This window comes from Pteropus vampyrus, unplaced genomic scaffold (assembly GCF_000151845.1).
Source record: "Pteropus vampyrus isolate Shadow unplaced genomic scaffold, Pvam_2.0 Scaffold6, whole genome shotgun sequence".
Taxonomy (NCBI): Eukaryota; Metazoa; Chordata; class Mammalia; order Chiroptera; family Pteropodidae; genus Pteropus; species Pteropus vampyrus.
In genome coordinates, this window is record NW_011888787.1 from 9374456 (window position 1) to 9388928 (window position 14473).

The window sequence follows — 14473 nt, forward strand, 5'->3', positions numbered from 1 at the left end:
CAGCCAATTATTACCCATACTTGCATAGAATGAAGTGCTTGATATTAAACTTGCAGTTTTGGGACACCAAGTGCCTGCTGCAAAATTTGGATGTTGTTGGAGTGAGGACTACAGTGACCGTGGGTAGATTGGATATTTTGGGTGCACTGGAGAGATTACAGAAAGAAATGATGACCTCAGGGTTTAAAAATATCTGCTTAAGACATGCTCAGAAAACCAGAGTGCTTCTGTGATGGCCCTTAAATAAAATCTTACTTTTTAGAATTATGGGACCAGTATAACCAAAAACCAGACCAAAAGATTGATCTTGCACACTGAAGAACTGCAAAACAAGAATTCTCTACCACATGAGGTCTGCTTTGTGAAAGTTAAGACGTATTAGGAAAAAATGTATCATAGACTAAATTGTATCTCCCTCTCAATCCTTCCAAATTCATACATCGAAGCCTTAATTCCCAATATAACTATCTATGGAGATAGGGTCCTAAAGAAGCAATTAAGGTTAAATGAAATCTTAAGGATAGGGTCCTAATCCAATATAACTGGCACCCTTGAAAGAAGAGGAAGAGATGCCAGGGACGCACATGCACAGAAGAAAGGCCACATGAGGGTACAGCAAGAAGGCGGCCATCTGCAAGCTAAGGGGAGAGGCTTCAACAGAAGCCAAACCTACCGACACCTTGATCTTGGACTTTCAGCCTCTGGAATGATGAGAAAATAAATTTCTGTTGTCTAAGTCACCCAGTGTGCGATATTTTATTATGATAGCCCTAGCAAACTCATACATCTCAGAGAATACTACCTTTATCAAAATGTGGGGAAAGACAGTAGACCGAAGAGGACCAGCTTTCTTGGAAAGCTTTCTAGTGTCTGTCCTTGAAGGCTGGGGGTGAGAGTTGAAGATGCTGCATTGAAATGGGCTCTTTGGTTTCAGTGTGGATGATGGATCTCAGAGTGACAGGCCAAGTGGCTGCAGATACTGACAAGATAAGGTGAAACCGATTAGTGATAATTACAATGGTTTAACCCATAGACATTTTCGAAGGTGGCTAATTGATCATGGTGTCCCTAAGACTGATAAATGGGCAGCTTTACTTTTATGTGACAACGTCTTACTTTATATATGAAATGGAAGACTTCTAGGTCTGTGAGTGGAGGCTTAATTTTAATCACAATGGGGACTTCATGCTGTTCACCCTATTTCCAGACCTGAGCCAATCCACAAATCTAGCCGCCCTTGAATGGAAGAAAAGGCCTATCTCCTGGAGGAATAATCCTGTGACAGGGCTACAACTGTATACAGTAAATCTCTACAGAAAAATTCATAGACTTTTCTGGGATTAATGTACACTGCCTCTCAGCTGACATTGCTTCCTAGGGTTCCAAAATGCCACTGAGGTTTACCGGTCAGGGTGGAAGTCCGTGCAGGTCAGATGATGTAGTAGATGTTATTACTATTTGCCAAATACTCCATTGTCTCTCCCTGCAGTGCCTTCAAGATAGCGGGATTATGTTATGCCATATGGGACTCAGGAGCGGCGGAGTGTTTTTCTTTCGCTGATGAAGTGAAGGCAAGAATGACATATGTCACTTCTAGGCAAAAGTTTTAATACATATTTTTAAGTGCTTTGCCATCTTTCTTTTCCTTCTTCCACAAGATAGGCAATGTTCCAGATAGCAGCTACTAGCCGGGGTCCTGGAGTGAAGACAAGGTGGAATAGAGCTAAACCCAATCAATGATGGCATGCAACACGAATGAGAGACTGTACTCTGTTTTTGCAAGGCACTGATATTTGGGGTTATTTGTTATTGCTGCGTAACATACACCATCTTGACTAATGTAGGTGTTAAATGGGGTTTCTCCCCAAGTCTTTCTCATAGTGGGCCTGGTGGATCCACAGATCTGTCTTGTGGTTGTTTCCCCAGGGCCTGAATGAATAGTCAGAATAGACATATTAAGGAACTAGCAAAATATTTAGTCCAATGTATTTTTGAGGTTTATGATAGTAGAAAGGACAAATTTTTAAAACCAAAGCCAGTATTGAGTTCCCAGGGGGAAGTGCAGAGGTTAGTGCTACCACCAAAGATCGAAAGACACTTGAGTGGTAATTACTGTTACTTATTCATTTACCTTGTCTGTTTGGCCAATTCAGAAGACAGATGGGTGTTGGATAATGAGGGTAGGTTATCATAAACTTAATCAAGTGGTAAATTTAATTTCATCTATTGTTCCTAATATTTCCTCTTTGCTCGAATCGATCAACACAGCCCCTCACACCTGGTATGCAGCTATTGATCCGGAAAATACTTTGTTTCTTCAAACTCAGTGGCAAAGGCCAGCAGAGCAGTTTGCTTTTATGTGACAGGGATAGAAGTGCATCTCGCTGTCTTCTTACCTGATTGCTGCTCCAGATGCAAGGCATTTTCTACCTGCCAACCTTGAGTCGGACCTCCCTTGGCACCTCTGGTATTTCAGGCTTCAGGGAATTTTGTGTTTGTTTATTAATCTTTTTTTTTTTTCAACTCTGGCCGACAGTATGATTTAACTCACTTTCCATCAAAAACTCTTTCAACAGCATTTGTCTGATGCCAACTTGTCTTACTTTATCACATTTATTGATTTATCCTTTTTTTGGGTAATGAGGACTTTGTGCATAAGAAGTTCTCCATAAAGATTTGAATACTTGTTAGTGTAAAAAATTATACTTCCTAAGGAGCAGCACACATTTCCTTCTTTGACGTGAAGGGGCACTAGATCGTCCAGCAATTCTGAAGAGATTTGATACAGTTGTAGGAAAGAACAGACATTCCAACTGCCACTTACAGTGCTGAGATATTACAGTAGGGGTGCAGGGAATGGGAGAAAGAAAAGAGCCTGAGGGAGTAAGTATCTGGGAAAATTCACACACACACACACACACACACACACACACAAAGAGAGAGTAGGAAAAAGAGAGAGAGGAGATTGAGAGTATTAGGGATAGTGATGCTGTGGGTGAAGCCAGAGAAGAGAGGAGATAGGAAAGGGTATTACAGATGTTTGCTATTAATTAAGAATGTATCCCCCATTATCTTACTTACAGGTCAGAATTTTTTCTTTGAAGAAGACACCATGTCAAGGCTGTAATTTAGGACTGAGTCATTTATTTGGGTTATGTTTGAATATTTTTATTCCATTTCAATGGGATCTAGTGGAGAGGAAGTCAAGTATGTGCCCGTCTGTCTTCTTGAACTTTTTTTGAATTAAATGTATTGAAAAACATCTAGATGACTTCTTACTATGTCCTCATTTACTTTAAGGATCATTCCTCTTTATTACAATATTTAACTTGATTGTCTCAATTTAAATATTTTAAGATCACTTTTTCTGATGAAAAACATGGAAGCAAAAGTGTCATCTCTACACCATCTGTTAATATTACGCCATACTACTAAAGCATTAGTTGCGTTAAGAGTTTGTGGACTACTTATGGAGTTTTTAGACTTTCTGATACAAGTTTTACAAATACAGAATTAAGGAAAATAGGTGCCATTTCTACTCTCACAAAATCTATACTCATAGGTGTTTATTCCAGGTTTTATGTCTATGTCTATCCTTTTTTTTTTCCCTTTCAAATATATAGTTTTAAGTCTGAGCCAATCAGAGAGCTTTTATAGGATCTCAATGATTTCTTTAAATGTCTCTCCACTTTTCTCCCACAAAAGACAGGATATTCAAGGCTATCTATCTAGAATTTCATACTTTTAAACTATGTGGACCCTCTTATGCCAAATTTCTCTTTAGGATCTCTGGTAATATCTAACTAACTTTTCCCTAAAATAATCAAATGTCTTATTTTCTCAAGTCAATGGTACATGTTCAACAGTTTTCAGCTTTCCTTTTCTTGCCTAATTAAGGCTCCAAAATGACATGGTCACTTCCTGTCACATCCAATCACCAACAACATTTCCCTTACTTCTCAGAATTAAGTCTGGTACATCAGTTCCCTTTGTGGCTTCCTGTAGCTTCTGAAAGATGAAATTACTAGGAGGGTGAGTAAAGACTGAGACTGATACTTGGTTTTCAGCAAAAGGGGACTTTTAGAAGCTGAGATGTCATTAGTACAATTCAAGTCTACCATGAAATTTTAATCTCTATGAGGAAAGCAGTGATTTTTATCTAACTTGGTGCTCTCTGGAGCATGCCCACAGCCATTTAATTTGTGTTCTTTCTCTTTTTATCCCCAACTAAATACTTTCTAATTTGCATGTATTATCAGAAATCCTGGATTCCTAGATAGGGCTTTACTGATTTACTCTGGAGTGCTGCCATTTCTCTGCCTCCTTTTCTTGTTTGCTTTTTATTAGTAAGATAAGTCCTTCCAATATTGGGTTATGAGTTCCATTTTTACAAGTTTCAGATTGTGTTTATTGCATTCTACTAAAATTTCCTGTTTACTTGGCCTGTCCCCAATTCCTTGTGCTTTGAAACATAGTACCCCTCTATTTTTTTTTTCCTCAAAATGTTATAAATCATTAGACTCGAAGTTATGTAGTCATATTGTGTAGGGTAAGAAATGCTAGCTGCTATGTCAAACAAACCACCAAATCTCAGTGATTTAATATAATAAAAGTTTAATTCTTGTTCCCACAAAGTTCAAAGCAGATGTTTCTACTCAGCGGGTAGCTTTCTCTGTGGTCGTTTGAAGACCTTGTCTCCTTCATCATGTGGCTCTGCCCTTCTCTAAAATTCTTGGAATTTTGTCCATTCAGCCAATAGATAAGGAAAGATAGAGAGAAGATAGAGAATCTGAGAGAAAGAGAGAGAGAGAGAGAGAGAGAGAGAGAGAGAGAGAGAGAGAGAGAGGCAGGCAGAGGCAGACAGACAGACACAGAGACTGCGAGAGAGGTCATGCTCTGATTGTACTGCTAAAATGGTTGTCCAATAAATGTCCTCGCTCCTTTCTCTCCGTATCAGCATGCCTTCTTTTCTGGGGGTGAAGGCGACCTGGCAGAAAAAAGAAGAGGGAAGGGTATCTTGGACGTTTCCCTAGTGCAGAGAATTTTGACATGGTTGGGGAGTAGAAAGTGGGGGTGTCTTCCTGTTGACAGTCAGTGAAGGTACTTACAGGAAATTAATTGCCATGAAAACTACCAAGATAGGAAGAAGAATCACGTATTGGAGGCCAGTGACAATGGTCTTCTCTCTCATCCCCTTTGAAATTTAGTTCTGCCTGGGTTTGTGAAGCTCTGTTTAGAATGCCATTTTGGCTTCTGCAACTATCCAAACTCTGTCAGTCCTTTGCTTCAGATACTTCTAGTTGCCTACCTAAGAAGTACATTCTCCTCTTCTTCATTACTAGCAGAATCCTAGTCCTGTTTGGGACATTAGTTTACATATTGCCAGCTTTCTTTGGGGGCTAAGAATGGTTATGTGACACAGTTCTAGTTTATCTGCTGGAGATTTCCAGGAAATTTTTGCTTTTCTGATAGAGGTACTACTTTTTTCTCTCTGTTGCTTTCTCCTTCCTATCTAGGATGAAGGTAGAGATGGAGAGAGTATCTTGTGGCTATGAGGCAACCATAATGCTGAAAGCGACATGCTAATGGTGGAGGAACCCAAGGTTAAAAGGACCCCAAAGACTTGACATTATAGAATCACATACTGGCCTGGCTTACCCACTTTCAAACTTCTTGTGGTGTGAAAATAACAAGTGGCTGGATTTCTTTACATCTTTACAATAGCTTCCTGTTCCATGCAGACAAAGGCGATCCCAGCTGATACAGCCTTTAGAGCCTTTCACATATCCCCTCTCCTCCAAGACATCCTCTCTATTTAATAAATATTGCTCTTTCTCCTTCCTGACTGCTATAATACTCCCATTCATAATATGGTGTATTAGTTTTCTCTTGCTGCTGTAACAAATTGCCACAAGTTTAATGGCTTCAAACAACAGAAATCTACTTCCTTACAGTTCTGGAAGTTACAAATCTAAAATGATTGTCGAAGCTGTGTTTCTTATAGAGATTCTAGGGAAGAAACTATTTCTTTGCCTTTTCCAGTTTCTAGAGACTGCCCAGGTTCTTCGGTTTATCACTCGCATCATTTTAACCTCTGTTTCTTTTGTCACATCTCTGACTCTGCTGCTGCCCTCTTGTAAAAATCTTTGTGATTAGAGTAGACCCACGAGAATAATTCAGGATAATCTCTCCACTTCAAGACCCTTAATTTAATCGCACCTATAAAGTCTCTTTTGCCATGGAAAGTATCATATTCTCAGGTTCTAGGGATTAAGACATGGACATGTTTGAGGGACTGTATTCTACCTACCAGATAGGTCCTCTATCTGTATCTGTAATATATTTTAATCCACAATTGTACTTAATTTAGCTCTGTATTTTATGCCATTTCTAATTATTGTGTGTGTAAGTCTTATTTGCTTGCCCAAGTGTAAATCCTTTGAGGGACGAATATCCTCCACAGGGCTGGGCACATCCCTATTGGTTTGAGACTTTCATTCTCTTCATTGACAAATACTGTATATCTCTTTGGTGTAAACGCAAACACCAAAACATCTTTATGTTTAATTGACTATAATGCAAATTTACTCACTCCGTTTATTCCCCAGGGGTCTTGGTTCTTATCGTATAATAAAAAAATATACACTCTTCTAATAAGCTTAACATACAAAACAGCCTTTATTAGTGCCTTTTAACTAAGTTTTAGGATGAATCTTAATGTGTGTGTGTGTGTATGTGTATGTATATATATATATTTGTCACCAGCTAATAGGATATTTGAATTATTTAGCCTTTTGTACAGTTTGTTTTAAATAGTTCTTGTTTGATTAAATGATTTTTAGATGTTTTGTTATTAAAAAATTTCATCACACAGAAAAGTAGAAAGAATTATTCAGTGAATAATCATGTACCCACAACCTAGAATGAGCAATGTGTGCGTATATACGTGATATTTTTGGCTTACCCATTATAAGGTAAATTATAAATAATTGGTTTTTTATTCAATGCCATAAAAAAGTGACAATTTATGTACATTTCCTGGGCTTTTTGAGACTCATCAAATTATGGTGGGCGTTGGAGGACATCTTGTCATACTGTAGGTTTCCTTTTTCTTCATATCTGATGTGCTTCAGGTCACTGTGGCCTGTGTCCTTCTCACCCACGAGAACATCTGTAAACAGTTGCTTTTCTAAGCAAGTGATTGACTAAATTTTATTTTAATAACCATAGCCTCCACATTCCTCTTAATTTCTTAACTAGTTTCCTGGAAAAAAACCACGTAATGCTCATTTTATTTGGGGTCTAATCTCATTCCAACCTGCTCTAGCAGTGATCGCATGCTAGGACACGAAAGAAGTAATTGCTTTAGTCTGGATGTTTTCTGTGCTGCCGTATTTGTTCCACATTCGTACCAGTTTTTGGCTGCTTTGTTTCTTTCCCAGAAAAAAGAATTTGGACATAATTCAACTTAATATCCACTTATGCAATTCCTTCCCTCTTGCTAAGGGAATTGTGGGTACTCTTTTCAACTATCTTCAAGAATTTTTGGCATTATTAGAATTACCCAATGTCAACCATAAAAAATGATGAAAGTATAGTTTTTCAAGTAACAAAAGTGTTGATATTTTTACTGTAACTCCCATTTTCAAATAGTAACAGATAATCTTTAAAACACACACACACGTCTTTCATTTGAAAGTTTAAATTCAGCAAAAGTCTTGAAGTTAGAGGCTTGGCTGTTAGTAAGTCAGATCGTTGGTGTTACCAGCAATTTGGGTTGTCTGGATGAGCAAAGCATACTGCTTATGAAAATATTTGGGAGGTAGAGCTGGTTAGTATTCTTCCTCTCTCTCCTTGTTTTTCTCCACCTCTAGTTAGGACAAAGATTCAGAGTGGTTTGCCCCTTGCCTAGATGAGAACTCCTGTGGTTATTATTCTAATAACATGGTTTGTTTTCCTAAATGTAAATCCTTTTCTATGCTTCATCAAAGACATTCTCAAACTCTATTTCCTCTTTCCGTCAAGACTTTCAACTTCTGTTTAACCAATGATTCTAGAAAAATTCTACCAAAATTGTCATTTAACGTATCTTACAAAGTAATCTAGGTCTTTTACGGACTCAGGTAATCCCTCTTCTTTTTAGCATAATTTCTGTCTTTAATTAGTCTAACAATCCTCATCTTTTTGTTTTTAAGTGTTTTTATTTTGTCTTTAAAAAACTGACAATAAACATTAGAGTTTGAATCTATTGTTTGCCATCATAAATGTTGACCAGAAATATGCCTAATCTAGAAAAGAATGATATAAATACAATCATTAGTTACTATCATAAAATAGCTATAGTCTGTATGATATTTTTATCTAAGTTACATGTCATAAGACCATTCCACTATATTATAAACAAATATAAAATAGTAAATATTATTCTATTCATACTGAACAATTAAAATTTGGAAAATTCTCAAAATAATCTCAGAATGGTATTTTATTTTTAGTATTTGTTTTCATTTGAGACCACAAAGACCCTTAAATAATTTCAGAGGAATGTTTCTTTAAAAAAAAAGAATGCTTTACATTTAGAACAATAGAAAAAATGCTTTGTGGAAAGAGTTCACAAAGGAAGAAACATGTGATTCCTTTACTCTGAGGTTTTTCTCATCATGAAGAGAAGATATCATCTCCTCCAGAAAGGTATAGATTTTTTGGGTCACTTTCTAACAATTCTCTGTGGCATCTTGCAAGGAAAATTGAACCATTCACTCTCAAATGGAGTTTGCTAACAAAAGCAAAAGTGGTATTTACTTGACACCAATTTGATACAGAGATAGAATATATGCAAATTTACTTAATTCTTTTTTTTTCAAATATTTATTGAGCACTTGATATATACTAGGATTACCTTACTATTTATTATGTGAGTTCCTGAATTATTACGAAAATTGGTTAAGTAAATTAAAGTGTAAATTATATAGATCTATATTTTAGAAAAGAAGGAAACGTCTTGCCAATGTGATGTTCCATTTTATTTCATAGCTCTCTGTTATCATGTTTAGTTGTTAATACTTTCCAGATTAAGTTTAGGTCCTTGCTCTTTGATGTAAGTATTCATCGATATAGGCCTAGAGAGGAGGGAGATCTAGAATTTTTGAGGGGGATTAGCTCTAAAAACTCAACTTCAAAATTCTTAGATTATGTATACAAAGCTCTGTGGAACATCTGATCATTTCAAGAGTGTAAGTTATGTGTGTTGTTGAGAACTGGCGGCAGAGGCTTCCAGAAGCCTCGCGTCCTTCTGCCCCAGGACAGGGAGAGACTTGTTTGCCAAAGTTCTGTTTGGAACCAATCAGTTTCCTGCTTCTCACCCCCGTTAGACCCGGCCACCACCCCGAATGCAAGCCCTCTGGACACGTGTTGCTGCACATCCTCATTCCTGTGTTGTTTCGGACCGTTTAGCACCTGATTCATCCTCCTACCGCTGTGCCCTCTGCCAATATTCCCAGAGTGTCCTCTGCAACCCCCACTCAGCTGTCGCCATCCCCCGCTCCCTCACACACTTGTTTGTCACAGAATGTTCTCCCACTTCCCCGCCCTATCTGGAAGCCAGCTCCCCCCCAATGGGCACGGGGCTCAGAAAGAGCTGGCTCTTTCTCCCCAGCCCCAAGCCAAAGCGCTGGGAGGCAACAGGAGAGTTCTCCTAGCTTCCCTCTGCTACTTTGCATCTTTTCTTGGTGCTTTCTTGGGAAACCCCCTCTTTCTTTGAGGCTCTCCTATCCCAGCCACACACCTTCCTCTCATTGCTCTCCCAACGGTAGTCACTGGTCACAGGTGCCTATCGAACACGTGAAGTGTGCTATGTGTCAATGTTTTCCAAGTCCTAGAGAAAAGAACATAAAATGTCTCAAGATTTTTATATTGATTATGTGTTGAAATATGACAATGCTTTGGATATATTGGATAAGCTGAATTATTAAAATTAATTTCATTTGTTTCTTATTTCTTAAATGTGGCTACTGGAAAAATATAAATTACATAGTTGGCCCTTGCTCTTGTCTCCTGTTATTATATTTCTACTGACTAGTACTGGCCTAAGGACAGCCAAGTCCTACGTGGAGATTAGACTCTGGTCTACAAGTCTTCTTTCAGCTCCTTGATGATTTCAATGAATATTTTAATTGAATTTTTTACATATTATAAACTATTTTTATTATAAACTATTAGAAAATGCAGATAATAAAATGTTAATAAAAATGATCAGAAATCCATATATATATCCATACATATATGTATGGATATATATTACTTTTTGATAACTTGCTTTTATTAAATTTATTTGTTATTATTTTTTACGTCTACAGCCCCTGGTCTTCCTAGGTGGTCTGCCATCCAAGTACTAACCAGGCCTGACCCTGTTTAGCTTCCGAGATCAGACATCGGGCTTGTTCAGGGTGGCACGGCCATAGACCGTGGACTGTGGTTCCACTGGGGCACGAACCGAGGACCTTCTGTATGTAAAACAGACGTGCTAACCGCTACACTATGGAACCACGTCCGATAACTTTCTTTTTATACTTTCCAACATGTCATAAACATCTTCCTGTGTCATTATGTATTTTTCTGAGACAATTTTTAAATGGTTGACTCATATTTTATTGTACCATAATTTATTGTGGTACTTAGCAATATTTTTGAATTTTTCTACTGTAAACGAGGCAGAGTGCCTGCTAACAGGGAACTTAGAGTGGTTTTTGGAAAGAAAGCCATATTTAAAGCTGCCAACATTTCTTAGCAATAGAAGGAGCAGGTCAGTCACAGATGAGCCCACCTGCTCATTTCCCATCTCACAGTTGTCACATAATTTTAGAATAAATAGTCACTGATTATGTTTGGGAAAACCCAGAAGTTTATGCTGAAAACAAGAGGCAAATACTTTAGACGCAGATGGTATTTCTAAATTGGATAACTACTGTCTCCTTGGGAGACAGACTTTCAGGTGGCTTGTGTCTGGGTCTTCTCTTAGTGAGGCCACCGACACCTTTGCTCCTCCGTGGAATGCTGCTGGGGACCAGGCACCCTCAGGTGGGGCTGAGGTCCTGGTAGCTGTGGGGGGATGAGTCAGTTTAGGGAACCAGGCGAGAGAGAGAGCAGAGGATCTGAGGGTGCTGGGTCAGTCACCTTTTGGAGAGCAGATGTCCAGCAGAGGTGACCAATGCATCCTAGCAAGGATTGTGGAATGTGGTTACTCCCCTCAGAGAACCCCAGGAATACTTGGGGGACACTCCAAAGCAAACACTGTTGTCTTGTTACTAGCTGAGTGGTGACTATCAAATCAATGATTGTTTGGGCTAAAAAAAAAAAAAAAGAAAATGGCCGAGATTCCCAGCAGTGATCATCTGCTTCTATCGGAGGCTGAAATCAAGTCACTCGAGGAAATACTCAAAGGTAAAGGCTGTCACTAGGCAAGAAAGTGTGTAAATTATTTAATTATACACAGATCCACAAAGACATACAATGGAATAATAATTAAACCAGAATTACCAGAGCAGGTCATTTCCAATTCTAGGACTTCGTCAGAGATGTCAAAGGGGGTGTGTGTGGCTGCCCTAGATGGATATCTTTCCAGAGTTCACCTAGCGTTCATTGCTGAAGTTCCACGGCAGGTGAACGTGGAAGTCAGATTGCCTGGGTTTGCCTCCAGATTCACCACTGGTGACCTTGGATGAGTTACTCTTTCTTAACTTCCCGTCGGGGTTTTAGGAGAAATGAATGAGGCCACGCATGCAAACAGCTTAGCACAATGTCTGGCGTCCACTCAGTACTCAGTACACACTAACTGTTCTTGTCTTATTATTTTTATGTTCTTTCTCGTGTGAATTTATAATAGCGATCTAACAGGTTTCATTATTTCCACTCTTTCTCTTTCTCTAATACATTCTCTACACAGCAGCCAGAGAGTTAAAAATTCAGACCAGATCATGTGACTCTTTTGTTTAAGGTCCTTCCCTACCACCTGCTCTCACCCTGCACTGAGGATAAAACTCAGACCCTTGGTCTACAAGGAAGGCCCTGCAGGGTTTGGCATCGACCCCTCCATAACAGCCCTCCCTCCGTCCACACTCCCTATGCACCAGCCCTGCTGGCCCACTTGCTGCTTCTTGAACTTCCTATGCTTGTTCTTGCCCTGTAGCCTTTGTACTTGTGTCTGCACCTGCAGTAGATGGAATCCCTGCACTGGGTATAATCTCTCTGAGAGCAGGCATCTTTTGTGACTTCTTCAACTCTAACCCCCAGTGTCCAGAGCTGAGTCCAACACATATTAGCAACTCAAGAAGTATTTGTGGAATAAGTGGGTGAATGATTGAATGGATGGTTTTGATAATTACACCCTATTCAAAGAAAGATCAGGTTCTATCCAGAGTTAAAAGTGCTTTGATTGAAAAAGCACTTTAGAGCACTAACAATAGAATTTGGAATCAATAGAATCGTATTGCCTGCCAATTTCGGAGCTGATTTTCTTTTTACTGAAAGGTTCATAGATTGAATGACATTTCTCCCAGATATATAGTGTCTTGAAAAACTCAAAAGGGGCCAAAGCTCAGAGGAACATAAAAAATTACTACTTCAGAGGAGCAAGACAAAAGCAGACTGTGGCGAAAACAATTAGTGATGAGCCATATAAACCACTCTGGAGAAAAAGGGTCTGCTCTCATTCGTCCCGTGTGTCACTTGTGAAACACTACTCTTTCAGAAGCCTTCGGTCCTTTACTTCCCAAGGCAGTCATTCCTTTCCTTCTGAAATTCAATTAAATCAGCCCTAATGAGTGGCTGTACAGAAAGAGAGCTCTTGTTTACAGGACACAGGGAATAATAATGAGCCAACATTAATTAGAATTGTAACTGCAAATCGGAAACATTATTTCGACACCTCGGTAGCAGGCAGATTTTTGCTCTCAGGCACCAAGTCTCACAGACTTAAATTGTCAACTCTTGCTTGCCAAGAGAGAGCCTTGTGGTCTTTGTTTGTTGCTGAGGAACAATACCACTAAATTCTTCCTTTGTTCTACTGGCTCCTGTCAATTCAGTCAATCTTGATTCACCATTTTTCTGCCTGTGGCCACTAATGAACTTTCTGAATAAACACAGACAACCAAGTTTTAACCACAGTGATAAAATACTTTTTTTTTTTTTTCATTCTGTGTGCAGAGGGCCACAGCAGTAAGAGGGTTTGACATACGGATCATGTTTATCCTTTGATCATCTGTTATTTTGTTAGAAGAAAGCATATGCCATCCTTTGCTCTGTCTTTAAAATAGACTCAGAGGAAGTGAGGAATTAATCTTAACCTTAAACACACTGAGCCCAGTATTTCCTATCCAACTGTAGAATGCACTATCTGGTTTCCTACAGCTTGCCCTTGCTAAGTTTAGGTTCTTTGGGCCAGCTGTTAAGAAGGAAAAGAAGGGGGAAGGGAGCATTGCTTTAGATGGATAAGGTATTGCAGTGCCCATCCCCAATCCTGGCTTATTTCCTCACCGCTTCATTCCCCATTCCCCACAGCAACAGAACCAAGAAAGACCAGAGCTAATGACCCTCGTGATTTTTTCAGATATTTGTTCCAAAATGGGATTGGCACGAATATCTTTCTCACTGTGTTCCACTTTGTTGTTACGTACTATGAACCTTGGAAATTAGCCCATCCAAAGTGTGTATCTTGACCAAACTGATACTCCCTGGAAAAGCAAAGTTTTGCCTTGCTTCCTAAAAATTGTTGTTAAGAAGGGAGGCTAGCATGATATCAGCTCACCTGCTCTGCACGCAGACTCTGCAGCAACATTGGAGAATTTGTCTTTGAAGATTTTTCTTCATTAGGTTAACACTTGCTACGACGACTGACTTTGCAGACAATTCAGTCAATATTCTTCAACTTTTAAAGACAATCAAACTTTGGCTACAGCAGATGGTGGCACTTATTCATAGTGATAGGCTCCATGCTTAGCACCCAGACCTGGCTCATGGTGGGTGTCCGATGAATGCTTTGTGAACTGAACTAAAGTTAGTGTCTTGAATATTCCTTGGGGTACTGGTGGCCCTCTAGTACAGATGAGCTCGTCCCAGAGTGAGGGACTTCCCCGTGCATTTCAGTGGAGGGGCTGCTTTTGTCTTGTTTTTTTTTTTTTTAACCCCCTTCAGCCCGCTGCCCACTCATTTCCCCTGTGCCTGGCATTGTCTTCTGCCTAGAGCAGCCTTCTGCTTTCCACACAAGCATGGAGAGAATCAGAGCGAGCTTGGCAATATCTGCTGTGCTTTCGGTTCCATGACTTAGAGACATGGGGAAGCTCGGTTAAAATTTTTATGAAATGAGCTGTGTAAAGGAAGAATAACTATCAAAAACTGTCTGCCTCCAATGAAATCAACGCTGCTCCTCTCCCTCTTTTTATGGAAATTTTAAAACACAAAGACTAAGCAAAGGCTAATA

At 39.2% G+C, this 14473-nt stretch overlaps 1 pseudogene; it reads right to left on the bottom strand.

The window, feature by feature from the left end:
* Nucleotides 1-10346: 10346 nt before the first annotated feature.
* LOC111745567 lies at nucleotides 10347-10462 on the bottom strand (annotated as a pseudogene).
* Nucleotides 10463-14473: the final 4011 nt, after the last annotated feature.